Genomic DNA, 23,230 nt, shown 5'->3' on the forward strand with positions numbered 1-23,230 from the left:
ATAACAGTGATACACTGCCGATTTTGCAGGTTTTCCCAATTACAAACCATGTAGAAGTCTGTAATTTTTATCATAGGTACTGTTGTGGAAATTCTTGAACTGATGTATTCTTGGTCTTCCTATACATGTATGAATGAGTTGCTAGTTAAGGATGCCGAGAGGGGTCTGGTGTTTGCCTGGGGAGGCATCCTTGACCAGCATCCTGGACCCGCACCATTGGATTAGATGGTAAATCAGTAAATCTGTATAACCCTTTAGTGTCTCTGTTGATTATCCAGACATTGTGTCTCCTCGGGAGTTGAGAAGGATAAGGTGGGGGGACAGCACACCTTTTGGGTAAATGTTACACAAGACAGATGGGCAACAACTTACCACACCCCTTTCTGTATGTGATATATACTGTTGAATGAGCTGTATTGAGTTAGAGACTCCTCAGACGATTATGTTTGTAAGCGGTTGACGCGTCTCTCTTATTTGCAAATTAATAATTAATAAACTGTTAATTGTGCCGAGAGTATTTCGTCTCTGTACTTCCTTCTTAAAGATTTCTGATCGATAAAATTACCATCACAGTACTCTTCTACTGTGAGTGACGGAATCTAAAACAGAAATCCAGAAAATCTCATTATATGATTTTTAAGTAATTAATTTGCATTTTATTGCATGACATAAGTATTTGATCAGAAAAGCAGAAATTAATATTTGGTACAGAAACCTTTGTTTGCAATTACAGAGATCATTTGTTTCCTGTAGTTCTTGACCAAGTTTGCACACACTGCAGCAGGTATTATGGCCCACTCCTCCATACAGACCTTCTCCAGATCCTTCAGGTTTCGGGGCTGTCTCTCGCCGTGTTTTGAGGAAAAAGAAGGATGAGTACAACCCCAAGAACACCATCCCAACCGTCAAGCATGGAGGTGGAAACATCATTCTTTGGGGATGCTTTTCTGCAAAGGAGACAGGATGACTGCACCGTATTGAGGGGAGGATGGATGGGGCCATGTATCGCGAGATCTTGGCCAACAACATCCTACCCTCAGTAAGAGCATTGAAGATGGGTCGTGTCTGGGTCTTCCAGCATGACAACGACCCGAAACACACAGCCAGGGCAACTAATGTAGTGGCTCTGTAAGAAGCTTCTCAAGGTCCTGGAGTGGCCTAGCCAGTCAAGAACTACAGGAAACGTATGATCTCTGTAAGTGCAAACAAAGGTTTCTGTACCAAATATTAAGTTCTGCTTTTCCGATGTATCAAATACTTATTTCATGCAATAAAATGCAATTGAATTACTTAAAAATCATACAATGAGATTTTCTGGATTTTTGTTTTAGATTCCGTCACTCACAGTTGAAGAGTACCTGTGATAAAATATTACAGACTTCTACATGCTTTGTAAGTAGGAAAACCTGCAAAATTGGCAGTGTATCAAATACTTGTTCTCCCCACTGTATTCAGCTGTTCAGAACTGTTTTTTTTGTTTGGAAATATTCCTCCAACTTTGCATTCCAATGCCTCTAGACAGTACAAACTGCCTCAAATGCCATATATATATATATATTCTGAAACAACGCTTTCTGGTAATAACCTGTTAGGAGTCTTTTGGGGCTCAGTCCAAGGAGACATAAAATGTCACCACATCCCCTAAGCTACCTAGATCAGATGTTTATCTCAAACTCTCCAAGTCCCAGATGAGCAATGATCTGCAAAAAGCAGATCAATGCAATAAACAAACACCTCTTATGGTAACATTGGTCCACTTCAAATACCCTGGGTCATGACATTAGGCTGGGACCCTTGAGTACTTGATCATTGTTTGTGTTCCATGTTTTTTACCAGTGGACTACTTGTTTTTCACACCAATAACTGTAATAAAGGCTTCTAGCCCCTGCAAAGAAGAGTAAGACATTTCATCCATTCAGTGCGACATTGCATTCTATGTATCAATTTTCAATGAACAGCAATGATTCACAGTATTCATGAGACTTTATCCTTTATATTTTTCCTGACAATTGTATAGCTTATCTTTGTATTTAATGCATCTTCTTTTATCTTTGATATTGTGTTTTAATAAAAAGTGCAATTTTTAGTGCTTCTTACTCACTGATACATAGCATTCCAGTCAGTTTTATTGTCAGCAACTGGGATGAACAGCAACTTCTCCATACTCAACATGCGCAGAGATGTTTTTGAAGAGGCGTTGTTCAAGAACCTCACAATCGTTCTTTTTGGTCTCATTATTAACTACATTAATGGAACCCTTTTATACACCTTCTTCACCAACGTGAACTTCCACAGTGACTCCAGGTACATCCTTTACATGCAGCTGATCATCAATGACAATGTCATGGTGTCTATTATGGTGATCTTACATGTCTTGGTCTATGTTTGTCCTACCCTAAATGTGTCGATGTGTATAGTTCTGCTTCTGATAGGTGAGAACACTCATAAAAACACTCCTTTAAACTTGGCAGCCATGTCAACTGAACGCTTTGTAGCCATCTGTCACCCTTTACAGCATCCTTTAATCTGTACAGTGAGTAGGACCTACATGCTCATCGCCTGTATTTGGGTTGTGGGGGCCATTCCCGGATTCATCAATGTCATTATTACCATTGTCTTTAAGCCTTTGTCATTTTTCTCTTCTGGTAGAATGTGCTTTCATATAAATATCTTTCAGTCAGTTCACCACTATTACACAGACTATGCCACCAATATTCTTTACATGTTCTTTGTGTGGATCACACTGATCTACACATAATTTAGAGTGGTGTTTTCGGCTAAAGCTGCTACCTCAGATCCAGTTTTGTCAAGGAAGGCTCAGATGACTATACGTTTGCATGTGGTACAGTTATTGCTCTGTATGTTGTCCTACATCACCCCTGTCATGGACACAACCCTTACCATGCTCTTCCCAGACTTTCGCTCGGTCATACTGTTCTGCAATGCCATTATAACTAATATTTTACCCCGGCTACTCAGCCCTCTCATCTACGGCCTTAGAGATCAGAAGTTTAAAAAGCACATGAAAAGATCCCTTCTTTGCAGGAAAAAGGTTTTGACAGTGTAAGAAATCGGTGGTTTCGTTTAGTGGTCAAATAATATAGAACCTGTATCAAATCGAGTGAGAAGTTCGCTCAAGTTTATTGAAAAATTGCAGCACAGATGTCATGCGGTGAACGTTTCATTATCTTCTCACTGTAATGTTAGTTGCTAGCTAGCCTATACATTAAGGGCGTTTCTACATAGCAAAGATCCGGTTTCCAAGACAGTAACCCCCATGCCAAATGGTAAATGTGAACAATCCTGGGGTTATCAGAGCGCAACCTACAGAGAGATAATCTAAACAGAGATGTTTCTGTTGTTCTCATTATCTAGTCACATTCACTTCCAATGAAATGTACATATTGTAATTGTTAATGCTCAGATTCCACAACAGTGAAACCTGAGACCTAAAGCACCAGGAGGCTAATTCAGAGAGGTAAAACCTGTGAAAAAGAAATACTTTAAAACCATGCCATGGTGAACCATCTTCACAGGTACAAGTTGACCTGTTTTAAAAGTGTGTCGACACATGAATAATACTGTAAATAATGGAACCATGGTAACGTTGATATGGTGGGTTGGATTTTATCACTCAATACACAATTCTGTTGTTCTTTAGAATTTTATGTAATTTTTTGTCTAAACTAATAAAACCATGTCAAAAACACCAAAAGAACTATCTCTTTTGTTCAAATTTACCAGTTCCTATTGCTTTTTTGTAATCAATAAATTTGTGAATCAAAGTGATTCTTTGTTTATGTAATGATTTCGGGTTGTAAAAATATTCTACTGCTAAATTAATGTTTTCAGGTGCCATGTTATGAAAATCTAAAAGAATATGGTGAAATAATTTATTTAGCTTAGAAGTGTACAGCAGGTTTTGTTACACCCTTATGTAATATATTGCTGCAACGTGGTTTTGCCCTTTACTCTACAAAACATTAAAGAATCATGCTATATTTCTTTTAAAATCATCATGACCCAAGATGTTTTAATTGTTTTCTTACTGGTGTCTTATATAATAAAAGATCAAAACACTACTTCCAACTCACTCGCTGCTAAATATGTTTGCAAATGAGAAATATCCCAATAGGACATTGGTCTATTATCAATATTGCCTGCAGTAAAAGTAAAAGAAAAATCTGTCCTTTCCGCAATTTCAATGTAACTCGAATGGATTTATTATGAAAACGTATGGAAATTAATGAACTGGCTGGATAAGAGCTGATCTGTAGCAACACAACAAAAAGGGATTTAATTATACATCCAGATCATTAACAAGGAATAAGAAACGTACATGTTTAATGCACAAAACTACCAATACTACCTCTTTATTTAAACAAAAGTACAATGATCATGACTCACTGCAAACAACATGGTGGTTTTATGTTTACATATACATCAATCAGAACAACAGAAAAACTGAGAAATAATAGCCAGGCTAGTAGATTATATTTTGCAAGGCAAAATGTGGCGTTCAGGAGTCTTGATGAAAGTAGCACATCTTTAAACAAAGGAAACTTTCATTAACTTGTTCAGGTTCTACCCAAATATGATTCCACCATCAAAATGCATTTTGATAATATCAATCACATTGATAATATCAGTCCCAACAGAAAATAAGACACATAATCAAGGTCCTTGCCACTTATGTCATTCCTCCAGAAGATTTGAGCAAAAGCTTTTTGTGACAACTGCTGATGTACAAAGGATTTTAAAGTTGGATATATTCAGGCTAGCCTGGATAGACAGTACACTACAATACCGAAAAACACAGAAAAACATCTGCTCAATTATTTCTCCAACCTGATTGAGATGAACAAAAACAATCCAAAATTTCTCTTTGATACAGGTGCAAAGTAAACCAAAAAGCAATGTTCAACAAGTGAAGTGGTTCTTCACTTTAGCTGTAATGAATACATTAACTTTTTGGATGAAAAGATCATCACCATTGGAAAACAAATAACTGACTCCTTAAATAGTTATAGTCCCCAAAATCTCAGTTGTCCTGAGAATGTTCTGAACCTCCCTGACCTGGGGTCAATGGCGACACTTGAATTTTTGTATCATGTATCGCTCGACATGTTCACTGAATTTGTAATGAGTTCTAAACCCACAAATTGTCAACTAGACCCGATTCCAACAAAATTACTTAAGGAGCTATTTCCGGTGCTAGGTCAGACAATGTTGAACATAATAAATTGCTCCCTTTCCTCCGGATATGTACCAAACTCACAAAAAAATTCGGAAATTTAAGCCTCTTCTAAAAAATCTAATCTGGATGCAGACATATTAAACAATTATAGGCCAATATCAAACACCCTGTTCCTCTCAAAAATCTTAGAAACATTTGTTTCCCAACAACTGAATGCCTTTCTGAAGACAAAGTAAGTTTATGAATTGCTCCAGTCTGGTTTCAGACCGCATCATAGCACTGAGACTGCACTCGTGAAGGTAACAAATGACCTTCTAATGGCCTCAGACAAAGGTTCCTCATCCGTCTTGTTGCTTCTTGATCTTAGTGCTGCCTTTGACACTACTGATCACTCCCTTCTCTTAGAGACTGGAAACCCATATTGGGCTATGTGACCATGTTCTAGCCTGGTTTAAATCTTATTTATCTGAAAGATATCAGTCCGTATGTGTTGGTGGAATATCCTATGACAAATCAAATGTTTTGGTGTTCTTCAAGGCTCAGTTTTGGGCCCATTATTGTTCTCACTATAAATGCTGTTCTCACTATATATGGGTGATGTAATCCAGAATCACAATGTCAAATTTCACTGTTATGCTGATGTATATTTCGATGGAGAAGCCCCAAAATTAGCTACTTTGGAAGCATGCGTTTTAGATATTAGGAAGTGGATGTCAGAGAACTTCTAGATTTTTAAACTCAAGAAAAATAGAAATGCTTGTTTTAGGTCCCAAGAAACTAAGAGCTTTGTTGGCAGAGCTCACTGTGAACCTCGACGGCTGCATGGTCGTATCCCAAAAAACTGTAAGCAACCTTGGTGTTAACCTCAATCCTGACCTCTCCTTTGATTAACATATAAAATATATCTCACAAGTTGCTTATTTTCATCTTCGAAACATGGCTAAAATCTGAAACTTTCTATCAAAAACTGATGCAGGAAAACAAATCCAAGCTTTTGTTACTTCTAGATTAAATTACTGCAATGCTCTTCTTTCCGGTTATCCTGATAAATCAATAAATAAACTTTAAATAGTGCTGCACACAGCTTCTAGAATCCTAACTAGAACTATCTCATAGAGCTCCACTACTGTGGAATGATTTGCCAATCAAGGTTAGAAATGCAGACTCAGTGCAAACTTTCAAGTGTCTACTAAAGACTAATCTCTTTAGCATGGTCTATGATTAAGTGTAGTCTGGCCCAGGGGTGTGTAGGTGACCAGTAAGGATTGATACTGTCCACCCTTGCTGTCTTGCCAGGTGGGCTCTCATCGCCACTGGGATGCCATCCCTCCAATGCCATTTGGGGGTGGAGTCACTGGCTTGTTTTTGTCTACCTGTTGTACACAATTGTGCTGAACTCTGCTGGCAATACTCAGCCCTCATTTCAGGGTGGTTGCGGTTGGTGGGTGTCCCTTTGGTTGATGCTTGGCAATGTGGGTGGATTGATTTTGAACTTGGTCTTGGTAGAGAGTGCCAATTCAATTTAGTTAAGATGCTATACTTTTTCATAGCCTCATCTACAAAGCATTTGTGAAAATGCAACAATATGTGTACCCTAGCCAGAGAGTCCATGAGCTGAAAAGGCTGTCCAACACACAATGGGCTTGCAGAGAAGATGCCCTCAGAATGCTGAAGAAGGTCCTTTCTGCCCTGCATCTTCAGGACATGGCTGAGAGTGATCCATCAGACTCTGCAGCAGGTGATGCCTGGATGCTGTTGTGGAAATTTCTTAATACAATGTATTCTCACTGATTAAAGGACTAAGTCCCACTGTTAAGATAGGTACAGGAATGTGTGGGATCTGGTATTTGCATAGGGGACATCTATTGTCTGTCCAGATGGAGATCAATGGGTTTTAGGACAGGATAGGAGAAGATACAACAGGGGGCAGTAAGGTCAGTTGGCCCCTTTGGGTAAACACTACAGTAAACATTATGGCAGGAAGGATAAGGTGGGGGAAGATAGCATTTGACTTGTGTGATAGAACAAAGGGAAAGGTGTTTAGACAGATGGCAGCATCTTACCACACCCCTTTTTCCTATGTGATATATACGGTTGAATGAGCTACATTAGTTAGAGGCTCCTCAGACGATTATGTTTGTGTAAGCGGTTGACGCGTCTCTCATAATAGTCTCTGTGCATAATAATTAATAAAATAATGTACAAAGAGAACTTTGTTTCTGTGTCCCTTACTCCGAGTGTCGATACATGGAATTACCATCACAATGCTCTTGCGTAGCATAGATTTTGAATTTATTCTGCGCATGGAGATCGCCACACCAGTCTTCACTGAGAATGCGATTGCTTCCTCTGTACTCCTGAGAAAGGACCTTAATATGTCAGTGTCACACACCACTGTGGAAGGGGTCATGGGAAGGGTAAAAGCAATGAGGAAAGATGAGGAATTCAAAGTTCTCTTTTCAAAAGCCAAAGAACATGCAGGGGCAGCTGGCATTGAGGTCCCTGATGAAATACCTGGACAAGCCAGACACAGAAAGGTACCTCAGAGGTACAAGTACAGCAACCAATCTTCTACAGAGGACCATCTAACCCAGAGCTTGGAGGAGCACTATTGGGGAAAGGTGTTCTTTAATTTCATTGACATCCTCTCCAAGGAGCCAGACTGGAGATTCAACGGGAAAGATGACACCCCAACTGGAGCAGTCTTATTGGGTCTTTACTGACTTACCATCTCAAGTCACTGGAAAGGCATAACAGATGACAGAGCTGTTTTACACATTAGAGATGTTTTATGACATGGAAGAAGGATATCTTGTCACTGAACTTTGTTATGGAAATTTTGAACTAAGGTGCATTTGAGAAATGTCTGTCTTTCCATTGGCTGGTATGTAAATCTTTACCTTGATTGCGACACACGTCTGTACAATATCAGAGGATTATTAGGTACTTTTGACCATGTTCTCCTGCCTAGACAAAGAAGGGTGTCAGTCCTTTTGTTCCTCAGGAATGTGGTCTTTGGGGGGAAGTAAGGTCAGTTGGCCCCTTTAGGTAAACACAACAGTAAACTTTATGGCAGGATGGATAAGGTGGGGGGACAGCCTGCCTTTTGGGTAAAATCCTATGTGACACGAGACAGATGGGTGATAGGAAATGGGCATGAGAAACTTAACACAACACAGATGTGCTGACTAACTCTGAAAGAAGGACCATAAACAGGACGTGTTGCCTGTTACTGATGGGCCCCACACATCCTGTCCATACATTCTGTCCATTCCTCCTGCTAGGAGTTGCCCATGTGACTGACAGGCTATATGGATAGGTCCATTGACCATAGGTTGGAACATACCATACAAGGGTCTGTTGTAGGATTAACCTTTCTTATTGGAGGGCATTGGAATGTGTAATGGTTGGTTATGACCACTGGCCACCTCCTATGTATTCTGGCATAAAGACAGTGTTGCCTCTGTAATTATGGAAGAGATTGAAATGAGAAATGGATTGACAACATCATAGACTCATGCTGAATAAAGATGGCTCTCCCCTGACTTCTGGTTGCATTTATTTTGTTCATGGATCAAACTTGGACAGAATCTAACATGGGCAACAACTTACCACACCCCTTTTTCCTCTGATAAATACAAACTATTCATGTGTTAAGTCAGAGACTCCTCGGACGATTATGTTTGTAAGCGTTTGACATGTCTCTCTTATTTGCAAATAATTAATAAACTGTTAAATTGTGCCAAGAGAATTTTGTCTCTGTTTCTGACTCCTTAAAGAGTGTCGATCGATGGAATTGCCATCACAACTCAAGGTGTTCTACTCATCCTATGCTCTTCCAACCAACAATGTGAAAGCTATGCTCAGGTGCCTTAAAGGTAACGATGTGGACACAGTATTCCCAACCCTGACTAAGCTTCTCAAAATATATGCCACATTGCCAGTGACAACCGCTTCATTTGAGCCGTTTTTCTCTAAATTGAAGCTGATCAAGACCCAGCTCAGGAACAGATGTGTGGAAGGCTATGGAGGACTAATGTGCCATAATATGAAATGAATAAATGTATATACAAATAAATATATAAATAATTGAATTTATTAATAAATATATAAAAATTATTATTAAATACTTAAATATATAAATAATAAATAAAATAAATTGTGTACACTTATGCATCATCCAAATTAAATAGAAATTTAATTTGGATGGTGTGAAGTTGTGCTTCATCCAAATGCAATGGGGCAGGACCTCACCCATTTGATAGAGCTGTCCACATTGGACTGTGTATTTTATGCTTGGAACACTGTGATTGGACACTTGAGAAAAAAACATCAGATGAGGGCTTTCAATCATGTACCACACAAACGAGTTTCAGTGCTCCCTTGTCCGTTATGGATACAAAATTGGGTCTGCTTGAGAACTATTTAGCCAGAGAATGTATGTTGTTAGCATGTGGCCTGTTTTCAGTTAGGCTACTTTCTTTGTGGCAAGTGCATAATCAGGTGGAGGACTGGAGAAGTGGGTGTGTTTTGTTTGTGACATGCTGCCAGCACCGATCTATTGCTTAATAGTAGGCATAAGCCTTTACAAGGTTTGAAAAATACAGATTTCACAATAGCAATGTTATTTAGTTGCCGATAGAATAAATAGACGCAAGGTGTTAAACAGAGGGAGCTGGTCCAGGTCGCGGCAGGCTGGACAAAACAGACAGAACTCAAGTCATTTCCACTTCCCTGTTATAATCGGATTTAACAATCATAACAAAACGTTACTCTCAACACCCATTCAAAAAATGTATCGGCCTGAATATATCAGGCAGACTAGGCATAGACATAAGCAGTCTGACATGTCTTATCCAGAGCGACCCTAATGAGATACTGAAATCGCGTTTTCATTTCTATTCTCTGTGAGTTGGGCTACTGGTATGTTGTTTGTTTCACAATTTTTGCAGGGAACAAAAGCCTGCAGGGTTGCCAAAATAAGTGCGGTGTGCAACTGAAAGATCGATAACATCTATTGCTAGGTTGCTACTGTTGGTCAATGGTCAATGTTGTCTCAATATCTTTCTCTAATTGTGTAGCCTCCTAGAAACTATACATTTGAATGGATTTACCAAAACTAGCCCAATTTACAACATTAATTTGTTTAGAAAAAGAGCATGATGTGCTTTGTGATTTACTGAGAATTTAATATCAATCAAATGTATCATGGCATAATATTGAGTAGGATGTAATTGAACAGCATTTAATATATTTCCATTCAAGTTTATGGTGCCTACAAATTGTACCTGTATCTGTTAACCAGCCAATACTTGCCAGATTCTTCTGGGTTAATACATGGTGTTCAAGGAGTGTAGTGTCAAGTTTCCAGTAACAGTGTTTTCAATGGAATGGGAACACCTCAATCATACTGAATGTCCCACTTGTATATTTCATTTGGATTGCGCAGACAAGCAAACAATATAATTTTTTAAAATTATAATTACATTATTATAAATATAAATAAATATATACACATTTCATTTGGATGGTGTGAAGGTTTTGCGTAGTCCAAATGCAATTAACCTTTATTTTAGAAGCTGTAAAATTGTGTTGTTCAAATGCAATAGTAATTTCATTTGGATGGTGTAACCTTGTGCGTTATCCAAATGCAATAGACATTTCATTTAAATGGTGTGAAGTTATGCGTCGTCCAAATGCAATAGACTTTACATTTGGATGGTGTGAAGTTGTACATTGTTCAAATGCAATGGGGCAGTACCTAACCCATTTGATAGAAGTGTCTTCATTGGACTGCAGTGTTTTATGCTTGGAACATTGTGGTTGGACACTTGAGTGCAAACTATCCGATGAACGCTGTCATTCGAGTAGCACAAGTTCCATTGTTTCCTTATCCGTTATGGATACAAAATAGGCTCTGTGCACCAGCGTAATGACGAACTTCCGCTTTTGTCTAGAAGTCGGCATTGCAGTTTCCGGTTTACTTACTAATACTCATCCGCATTAGTAAACACCTAAACTCACAACAAGATGAGTGTTGCTATTTTACGGGAAAAAAAATAAATATAATGTACGTGACTCATTTAAGTTTCAAGGTACAAGTGGGGCATCATTTAAATCAGGAGAATGTCCTCTTTTTAATAAAATATGCCTTGCGCCATTCAATGACTTCAAACGCTAGACTAGAAATAGTCAGAAAAGGGGATTTTTTATATACTTCCACGTAACGCAGGTTTAAGTGCAATTAATACCATATAGGACCAGATGTTTACTTCCTATGCCAGTTGTTATTTTTCAGTTTTGTTGTGAAATGAGGTTACAGTAGTAAAATAAAAGAGGAGGCCTGTTTTGGTGCTTTTTTGAGGCTATGGAATTTTAAGCTTCATTCAGGTTAGAAGAGGCTGAACGAAGGTTTGTTTCAATTCACTTGCTATGGGGACGCGCTAGCGTTCCAGCTCAGCCAGCGTTCCATCTCAGCCAGCGTTCTTTTGCCGTTTTTGAGGCTAGGTTGAATTTTTATGCGTTCTATTGTCCTGCCTAATACTACACTAAAAAGGAACACTTCGCTAACTAGCTTAGCCGATAGCCGGCCGGCACACCACAGTAAACTACTTACCCTTGTAGTTGTGCAGATAACTCCATACGTAGAGTTTGAATCCCTTGTTCCGCTTGCTTGTTGGAGTATGGGACCAGGGATCACCCGACGCCGGTGATCGCCTTAAGTAAACCGGAAACTGATATGCCGACATCTGGCTAAAGCGGAAGTTCATCTATACGCTTGTGCACAGAGCCTATTGGGTCGCTTTGAGAACTCTTTAACCAGAGAATTTATTTCATTTGCATATTGCCTGTTTTCAGTTACTTTCATCGTGGCAACTGCACGATCAAGTGGAGGACCAGAGAAGTGTCTGTGTCTTGGTTGTGCCATGCTGCCAGCACCGTTCTATAGCTCAATAGTTGGCGTAAGCCTTGACAAGTTATGTCTTAGAGTCGTTTAAACCTCCAGATAAGATAAAGATTTCACCGTAGCAATGTTTTTTAGTTGCCAATAAAATACAGATGCAAAAAAAAAGAAAAAAAAGATATAATCATAATTAAATAGGCCTTAATGTAGCAGGCAGACTACAAGTAGACATTGGCTTACGCAATCTGACATGCTGTATCCAGAGCAGCCGCTGACGAGATAGCCTACTGAAATCCCTTTTTGCCTTCTATTCTCCGCAAGCTGGGCTACGGGATTACTGCGTTTTAGTCACCATTTATGCAAGCAAAACAAGCACGCAGGGTGGCCAAAACTAATGCGTTGTGCAACTGAAATATCGTTATTATCTATTGACTGGTTGCTACTGTTGGTCAGTGGTCAATGTTGGAGGACAAGGCAAGATGCCTAACTGAACAGGCATGCTTGAACCTACAGTATTAGGTCCATATGCACACCTTCTCTAACTGTGGTGCCTCCTAGAAACTACACTTTTTAATGGGCTTAATATACCAAATATTCTCTTTCAACTCCAAAAACTAGCCCAATATATTAAGCTAATTTGTTGAGAACGAGAGCAAGATGTGCTTTGTGACTTTGGAAAAATGCCTTACATGTTTTCCGGAGAAAAGTCATATTCTTCATGGCATCATATCGAGTAATTTGAAACTGACCAGTATTTCATATCTTGTCATCTAAGTTTATTGTCCCTGCAAATGTTGTCTAGAACATCATCAATATCTGTATCTGTTAACATGGCAATCTCGCCAATACTACTAGTCAGATATTCCTCTCGGGCATTACAAGTTTTTCTAGTTCAAGTTCAAAGTTTATTTATCAAATGCACCGAACAACACAGCGTCCTCCTGCACAATGAAATTCTTGTGAATTCTGGGTATCCATTAACGTCATGCATTCAGCGAGGGGTGATTAGCGCCTGGCTACCATTTGGGTACCAACGCTGAGTGGTGTGGGCTGATGGCTGATGGCGGATTAAGTCGGAAAACAGGGTAAAAAAACTGGTAAATAGTCTCTAAATTGTTTTTTGTTCGTCAGTTTAGACGGAACTGAACAATGTAAGCTTATTTAGGAAAAGTCATGGACAGAGGAGGGTGTAGCTTTCAAAATGGCTGTTCTATCTAATGTGTTAGGTCCCGCCCCATTGCATTTGGACGATGTACAACTTCACACCATCCATATGAAATGTCTATTGCATTTGGATGAGGCATGAGTCAATACAATGCAATGTGTATACATTTATTTACATATTTAATTATACATTTTATTTTATTTATATATTTAATACTTTTTTGCTTATCTGCACAATCCAAATGCAATATGAGGGTGGGACTTTCAGGTTGAGGTGTTCCCATTAAATTACATTGGTGCACACTGAGAACAATGTGACTAGACACTTGTTGAACAACCTGTATAAACCCACAGGAATATCTGGCTTGTATTGGTGAGATTGCCAGGATAACAAATATAGATATTGATGATGTTTTAGATATAATTTGCAGGGACCATACACTTGAATGACAATATATGAAATACTAATCAATTTCATCCTACTAAATATTATGCCATGCATAATATTATGCCTTGAGTTGTGTGGGTTTTGTCCAACCTGCGAAACTTGGCCCAACTCCCTCTGTTTAACACCTTCCATCTATTTAATTTATCACCAACAAAAAAAAAATGCTACAGTAAATTCTATCGATCAATATTAGCTTAGTAAAACTATTGAGCTAATAGATCGGTGCTGACAGTCTGGCACAAACAAGACATACTCACTTCTCCAGTCCACCACCTGATCATGCACTTGCCCACAATGAAAGTAACCTTACTAAAAACAGGCCACATGCTAACGACATAAATTCTCTGGTTAAATAGTTCTCAAAGCGACCCAATTCTGTATCCATAACGATAAGGAAACACTGGAACTCCTTTGTGTGCTACATAGGGGTGTAACAATCCATCTACTACATCGATGTATCGATATATATTCTTATGATCCTACTACATGGATCTGTGCTCAGCAATTTGGCCTTCCGGACGACATATATCGATCTAACATCGTTTTAAAATGTAATCAATCGATTGTATCGATACTAGGAAATAACCCATTGGATTTAAGCACGTCAGACTTTATAGGAATGTTTTTTCTTAGCACTTTTAATGATAAAGGCAATAAACGTTACTCGATTCAGTCTGCCCATCCGTGACGTCATCGCCCCGGGCCAGCAGCAGCGCAAAGACAACAAAACATAGCATGGCAGATGGCAGAGGAGAAGCTGACGAGCGAGAAATTATCAAGGCACCATTGCGGTCCAGTGTGTGGAAAGTGTTGGTTGCACTTCATTTTTTACTCTATTTGTATTATTTCTATGTTGAAAAACAAAAGCAAAAGTAGCAGGTGAACCTACTGTTAATTCAACCTGAAGAGATGTTGGTTGCACTATATTTTTGATAGTAATATAGTAGTATTTTTATGTTGAAAAACAAAAGCACAAGTAGCAGGTAAACCTACTGTTGAAATGTTGGTTGCACTTACTGTACTTTTATTGAAAATGTATTGAATATTGAAAATGAGAGCAGAACATTTTAACTTCCTGTTAATTCAACCTAACCTAAAGCATTGGTTGCACTTTATTCAAATAAAATGTGAATGCATTTGCCATTAATTGTTATTTACTTGTTTGTTTATATCCATAATGAATTGATACCTGATTCCCTTACAAGAAACAACAGGAATCTAGGAAACTTCACCTGCACTGTCCAGTATCCAGGTATTTATTTCAGTCAAACGGGTTGAATTTTTGGCTGAAAAGATACTGAATCGATTTCAAGTCACTGAATCGTTTCGGATCGTATCGTTCTAAATGAACCATTATTGGCCTTGAATCGTATCGACAACCACGAATCGTGATACGAATCGAATCGTGGTTAAAATGAATCGTTACACCCCTAGTGCTACATGATTGACAGCCCTCATCTGTTGGTTTCTTCTCAAGTGTCCAATCACATTGTTCCAAGCATAAAACACAGTCCAATGTGGACAGCTCTATCAAATGGGTGAGGTCCCACCTCATTACATTTGGATGACGAACAACTTCTCACCAACAAAATTAAATGTCTATTTCATTTGGACGATGCATAAGTGTACACAATGCAATTGTGTATTTATTTATTTATATGTTTAATGATTTATATATTTACTTACATATATTTATTTATTTCATATTATGGCACATTTAGTCCTCCATAGAAGGCAGGCTCTCAGATCTTCTGCTGTTATCCATTGAGAAGGACATTCCAGTTTTCACAAACAAGGTCATTTATACAAACACAAGAATTCTACTCTGATTGCACCAGACTGACTATCTCCCTACCCTGACTAAGCTCCTCAATGTACAGCTCATTTTCAGTGATATCACTTGTGTGTGTTACTGTGGGTGAAATTAATGGTTAAATAGTTAATGTTTCCCTGTGTGTTTTTATAACAGAGGTCTAGTAGTTGTACTTAAAATCTGAGTCACATAATTAGACAATTTTAATCTTAACCAGGGTTTGGAACTGTTTCACCATAAATTCATCACAAATTTCTGCGCACTGGTGCCCCACCATATGCTGCTGGTGCCCTCTTTATTTTTTCACCCCTGCCCTCATACAACCTGAGTCAACCACTGCATACACCGATCAGCCATAATGACCACCTGCCTAATATTGTGTAGGTCCCCCTTTTGCTGCCAAAACAGCCCTGACCCATCGAGGCATGGACTCCACTAGACATCTAAAGTTGTGCTGAGTTATCTGGCACCAAGACGTTAGCATCAGATCCTTTTAAGTCCTGTAAGTTGCGAGTTGGGGCCTCCAAGGATCAGACTTGTTTGTCCAGCACATCTCACAGATGTCCCATTGTAGGCGCTTTCGGCAGTGGACAGGGGTCAGCATGGGCACCCCTCACTGGTCTGTGGCTACGCAGCTCCATACACAATATACTGCGATGGACAGTGTGCTGACACCTTTCTATCAGTACCAACATTAACTTTTTCAGTAATTTGAGCTACAGTAGCTTGTCTGTTGGATTGGACCACATAGGCCAGCCTTCACTCCTCACGTGCATCAATGAGCCTTGGCCACCCATGACCCTGTCACCGGTTCACTGCTATTCCTTCCTTGGACCACTTTTGATAGGGCTGCAGTTTTGGAGATGCTCTGACACAGTTGTTTCACCATCAAAATTTGGTCCTTGTCAAAGTTGCTCAGATCCTTACGCTTGCCCATGTTTCCTGCTTCTAACACATCAACTTTGAGGACATAATGTTCACTTGCTGCCTAATACATTTAACAAAGTTATAAATGCAACACATTTGTTTTTGCCCCTATTTATCATGAACTCAAAGATCTAAGACTTCCTTTATGTACACAAAAGGCCTACTTCTCCCAAATATTGTTCACAAATCTGTCTAAATCTGTGTTAGTGAGAACTTCTCCTTTGCCGAGATAATCCATCCACCTCACAGGTGTAGCATAACAAGATGCTGATTAGATAGCATGATTATTCCGCAGGTGTGCCTTATGCTGGCCACAATAAAAGGCCAGCAGGGCTTGTTTGGGATTCACAAGAGTACGCTTTCAATCCGTTAATTAACATTATGTAGCCCAAATTATATTTGTTTATAGGAGGTGTTAATAGTGGTCATCAATATAAGCAGAGAAACATTTTCTTTTGTCAACTATAGTTTAGTTACATGTTCTGTTTTTAATGCGATTTGTCGGAATCATTTCAAAAACAGATTTAGTAATTATTCACCTCTGAATAAAGTCATGAAACATTAATGGATTATGCACATTATTGCAAAGAGATCTAAAATGTCTTTTAGAGATGGTTTGTTTATCAGTGTACGACGCTACAGCTGTTTCTTAATGTTCACCACAATGGATCTATCCAATATTGAAGTCTGCACATATAATAACCCTTGCCTGAAAATGTGGAGGCATTTGTAATACAAACATAATTTATTGATTTAAGAGATTCTTGATTAAAGAACTAAATGCAAATATTTGGGATCATGGTATCTGATTACTTGAGATAATAGGATTGGTCACTCTTGCTGTATAATGATTGATAAGCTAATGTTATATGATGTTGAGTGACACGTAATTATACAAAGTCCCATTAAATCTGTGCCTTTTGGACATAAGTGGCCAACACATGCATATAGAATCAAAGGACTTATCTTAAAGTAACTATGTAACTTAATGCCTTACTTTCAACAGCAGGTAATGTAACTATTTACTTTATAGGAACTGTAACTAATAACTGTAATTAGTTACTTTGAAAAGTAACATTCCCCAACACTGGCGTGATAATGAGATTATCAGTGTTATTCACTTCACCTGTCAGTGGTTACAATGTTTTTTTCCTATTTCCTACATCCAGATGGGTATACCTTTTGAGAAACCCGAAGGGTGCTTTAGCTCACATCTGCTGCCATCTGTTAAACATGGTTGGGAGAACAGTAATGGTATAGGCAGCCATCTCGTGGGAGTCATGGAGTTTGATTTCTCTGCATGGTCATATAATTGCCAAAGAATATGAGGCCCTTTTACAGGACCAAACAACCTCTACGGGGCAAATACTGTTCCCTCATGATGTTCCAAAATTCCAGGATGATAATGCCCCCACACACACTGCCAAACAAATTCAAGTTTTATGAACACCAGGATGATGTCAATCGCCTTCCATGGCCATCTGAACATCACTGAATCTTTATGGGAAGTTATAAAACACAGACTGCAAAGTAGATTTCCACCTCCATCCCTCAAACAACTGGATGCTTTTCTTCTTGAAGAATGGTGCAATAATGCACTACATACAGTACAGGACTTGAATGACAACATTCCAAGAAGAATTGAAACTGTTCTGAAAGCAAAGGTTGGCCCTACTCCTTATTAGATCCTTGATATTGATATGTTTGCAGTTCCTGTTCCTGTTGTCCATCCCCTGTAAGTAATTACACCCTTTCCTAGAACATTCCAAATTGAGCTCAGATGCATCTTGTGTCATTTGGTCATCCTTGACATGTCACTAGAACTTGATTGGAGTCTGCTTGTGGCGCTTTAAATTGTTTGGAGATGATTAAATACATTATTTTTAAAAACAAACTTTTTGCTGTCTGCCCAAACTATGTAACCAGGCAAAAAGGGCCTTGTTCTGGAAGGCACCAACAACCTCCTGGACACTCAAACAGAACTTCAGGACTTTCCTGCAGAGTTGGGAGATCCTGCCAACAATCCAATCTGATAGAGTTCAAGAAGATCTGAAACAAGGAATTGAAGAAACTGTCCAAATCCTGGTGGTAGAGAAACACAAAAAGATGTGATCGCAGCCGAATGCACAGTGCTACAGTTCTACACAGTGCTGAATAAAGGGTGTGAATTTTTATTTGAGATTTGTATTTTCAATGAAGTAGCAGAATGGGGTAGTTCGGACTGATGGCAAAATGTTTTAAATGTTATCCATAATAAATCAATTATGAAGTCCCTAATCCCAAATGTGGAGGAGTCTGAAAACTTTCCTAAGGCACAGTGTAATAGGTTAGGATGAAAGATTTTTGTTTTGAAATCTATTGAGGCTCAAGTCAACTACTAAAAGAAATGCAACATCTCAGCATATACTGGTTGGTTAGGTACATTTATACACCAGTTTGTAAGTAGAGTCCTGTGAAAAAGTACACCACCTGCACTTTGCAATTCACTTCAACACTATTGACAGATAAAGGTACCCTACTGTAAATCAGCTAATACTGAAAGAGTTTCATATTGAACAGAATAGTTTGTGTCAACTGTGACCAAGAGTTTAATTTAACTGACTTAGTGTCTTCTGTAGACAAATATGTTCACAGTTTAGCAAAAATATGCTTAGCAATGGCATTGTGTGAAAGCAATGAACATTTTCAAAAACAAAATATGTCAATGTAAATGTCAACTTTAGTTTTCTAACAAATTTAAAACAACCATGGTTGACCAAAGTGCTGAACAGGATTTGTCTGTTTTCATTCCCTATGTTAATTAAAACCTCACAAAAAACAACCCTTGAGAAGATGATTGCACTAACTGGAAGGTCCTGAAGAACAACTAAATAACCAATATCACTTAATACATATTTAGATGTTCAGAACTGGTCAATAGTTTGAAAAGTTGTGTGTTTGGAAACATTCCTCCAACTTTGCATTCCAATCCCTCTAGACAGAACTAACTGCCTCAAATGCCACATATATATTCTGAAACTTGAATCAAATAATTCCTGACCATTGTCAACAACTTCTAATTAGATTTTCTTTATGACAACAATGTATTCTGGTAATAACCTGATAGGAGTCTTTTGGGGCTCAGTCCAAGGAGACATGAAATGTCATCACGTCCCCTAAGCTACCAGGATCAGATGTTTATCTCAAACTCTCCAAGTCCCAGGTGAGCAATGATCTGCAAAAAGCAGATCAATGCAATAAACAAACACCTCTTATGGTCACATTGGTCCACATCAAATACCCTGGGTCATGACATTAGGCTGGGACCCTTGAGTACTGGGTCATTGTTTGTGTCCCATGTTTTTTCACCAGTGGGCAACTTTTTTTCTTCTAACACCTGCAAAATGGAGAAAGACATCTCATTCATTCAGTGGGACATTGAGTTCTATGTATCAATTTTCAATGAACAGCAATCATTGAGATTAGTCATGAGTCCTTTATCATTTTCCTGATGAATTTTACAGCTGATCTTTGTATTTAATGCATCTTTTATCTTTGATATTGTGTTTTGAAGAAAAAGTGCTATTGTTAGTGCTTGTCACTCCCTGATAGGCAGCATTCCAGTCAGATTTATTGTCAGCAACTGGGATGAACAGCAACTTCTCCACACTCAACATGCGCAGAGACATTTCTGAAGAGGCGTTGTTCAAGAACCTCACAGTCGTTCTTTTTGGCCTCATTATTAACTACATTAATGGAACCCTTTTATACACTTTCTTCACCAACGTGAACTTCCACAGTGACTCCAGGTACATCCTTTACATGCAGCTGATCATCAATGACAATGTCATGGTGTCTATTATGGTGATCTTACATGTCTTGGTCTATGTTTGTCCTACGCTAAATGTGTCGGTGTGTATAGTTCAGCTTCTGATATGTGAGAACAATCAAAAACATTTCTTTAAACTTGGCAGCCATGTCAACTGAACGCTTTGTAGCCATCTGTCACCCTTTACAGCATCCTTTAATCTGTACAGTGAGTAGGACCTACATGCTCATTGCCTGTATTTGGGTTGTGGGGGCCATTCCCGGATTCATCAAAGTCATTATCACCTTTGTCTTCAAGCCTTTGTCATTTTTCTCTTCTGGTAGAATGTGCTATCCTATAAATATCTTTCAGTCAGTATACAACTATAACACATACTATGCCACCAATATCCTTTATTTGTGCTTTGTGTGGATCACACTGATCTATACATACTTTAGAGTGGTGTTTTCAGCTAAAGCTGCCACCTCAGATCCAGTTTCATCCAGAAAGGCCCAGATGACTATACGTTTGCATGTTGTGCAGCTATTGTTCTCTATGCTGTCCTACATCACCGCTGTCATGGACACTGTCCTTACTTCCCTCTTCCCAGACTTCCGCTCAGTAATAATGTTCTGCAATAACATTATAACTAATATTTTACCACGGCTGCTCAGCCCTCTCATCTACGGCCTTAGAGATCAGAAAAGCACATGAAAAGGTCCCTTCTTTGCAGGAAAACTGTTATGAACATGAAATCTGAGACCAAAACCACCTGGGGGCTAATTCAGACGGATATAAACCAGGTAAAAGTGGCCACTTTTAAGCAATGCAATGGTGACCTGTCTTCACAGGTACTATTTGATGTTTTTTAGAAGTGTTTGGGCACAGGATTAATATTGTAATTTATAAAACTGCATGAACATTGATGTGCTGGGTTGGAATGAATCACAGCTTTAACTCATAGTGTTTTTCTCCAGAAATTTTGTAAAGTGTTCCATTTTTGTAATCATGACTTGAACTCCTGATTTAAGTGATGCGTTTGATTCTTCAATGAATTTAGTCTGGTAAAAACATGTACAGACCTTCATGAATGTTTTTAGGTGCAGTGTTAAACTTTGTAGGTAATTAACACCTGAAAATGATAGAAGCAATCTTTAAATAATCTATCTGACTTAGGAGTGTATAAGAGCACTAGCTCTGCAACGTGGTATTGTACTTTACTCAAGCAAATAAGGTCCTGGTTATTGCTTGTATAAAGAGCATTGAAATTAATTATGTAACTTGCCAGTAATATACTATATTAATTTAATATTCATCATGAGCCTAGACATTTGATTGTCTTTTCCTTAGCCTGGTGGGCTTGCAGCACAGCCACCGCCTACTCCACCTAGAGAATAGTGAAGATAGTGGAGAGAAAGAACACAGGGTTAAAACCGGTTTCTGTCTTAGCAGCTGCAGCATTCATTGTCCTAGGAGGGGTCTGGGTGCAATTATTTTTGTTGAGCTGCTGTCAGAGCGTTGCTTCTGGTGACATTTTTGACACATGCAAGATTGTTCAGCTTTTTTGACTTTACTGTGACAACAAATAAAGATTTTTTGTTAATGTGTGATTATGAATGTGGTTTCTAGCTTATCCACATGATCTAAATGTTGATAGAGCAATCCAGGCAACAAATAGAAATGCATGTGAATTACAGTAAAGATGCTCTTAATAAGTATAGAAAACACCAAAACAATTGCTAAATTTTTCAAGTTTATAATTTTAAATAATTTTGTGTTGATTTAAGGTTGATTGAAATGTAATTGGTTTTCACTGCAAGGTTGTTTTTCCCATGACATTTTAAACTAGATTAAGATGAGCTTTTATAAGGTTGCAAACATTTGTTCTGCTCAACGTGCCACTTTCCTGCAAAATTTAAAATTGCAAAATACAGATTTGTTTTACTCAGGTTTGGAGGCTTAACAGATTGTAGCATTAAAACTGCTCCTGTATGTGTGGCTCTTAATTAGAATGTGGATATAAATGACATTCCATGTCCATTTGTTGCAAGATCTCAATAAATCCAACTGATCAAGCGAATAACATCCATAACTCAAAACCCACATCGAGCATTTCTACGCAACAAATTCAGGTATGCCTATTAAAGCTACTAAAACAGTGACTAAATGAAAGCTGGCAATGTGTGCATTAAATGCATTATTGTCCGATCTACACATATAGGGAAATTAAATAAAATACATGACAACAAATGTAAAAATAAGGAAGTAGCATGAAGAAGAAACAATCTACACAATTTTTAAAAGTCTGTGCTGGATTCAAAATCTCAGAAGTTCCTTCATGAGCCTTTCTTCGTGCAGTGTAGATACATACTGGTCAAAAGTTTTAGACCACCCCCATTAAGCCTTGAAAGTTGATGCTAACAATTCCTACAAGTGTCCCAACTTTTGTAGATAACTAACAAAGCCTCTTTATAAAACCAGTGTTGGAACAGACTGTGTAACAGCACCCATTTCAGCATTATTTGGACAGTATTGTACTGCAGTAAGTAGTATCTTGCTATCATAAAATGGTGAGAAAAAGGCATTAACAAAGGCAGACAGACAAATACAACCCTTATGAGCAATTGCAAAGAAAGGTGTCAATGAGAAAAGTTCCTACACCATCAAAAGGCACTTAGAAACTGGAGGAAACTCTGACAGGAAGAGGTCTGGCAGACCCAAAACCACAACAGAATCAGAAGATTTTTTTGTCAACAGCTTGCATGATAGGTGGCTCACAGGATGGTTCCTCAGAGTGTGACACCAACTATCAAACATTGAGGAGGAAGCGTGATTGTCTGGGGCTGGTTTGCTGGATTCAGAGTTGCCGACTTGCACATAGTGAGTGGCACCCTGAACTAAAACGGATAGCATAGCATTTTGCAGCGCCATGCAATACCCTCTGGTGTATGCCTAGTTGGTCTGTGATTCACCCTAAGGCAAGTTAATGA

The 23,230-nt window shown here is 38.6% G+C and overlaps 2 pseudogenes; both read left to right on the forward strand.

The window, feature by feature from the left end:
- The first annotated feature begins 2,143 nt into the window (after positions 1–2,143).
- LOC105009556 lies at positions 2,144–3,067 on the forward strand (annotated as a pseudogene).
- Positions 3,068–20,080: 17,013 nt separating this feature from the next.
- LOC106024214 lies at positions 20,081–21,112 on the forward strand (annotated as a pseudogene).
- Positions 21,113–23,230: the final 2,118 nt, after the last annotated feature.

The sequence above is a fragment of the Esox lucius genome, chromosome 12 (assembly GCF_011004845.1).
Source record: "Esox lucius isolate fEsoLuc1 chromosome 12, fEsoLuc1.pri, whole genome shotgun sequence".
Lineage (NCBI taxonomy): Eukaryota > Metazoa > Chordata > Actinopteri > Esociformes > Esocidae > Esox > Esox lucius.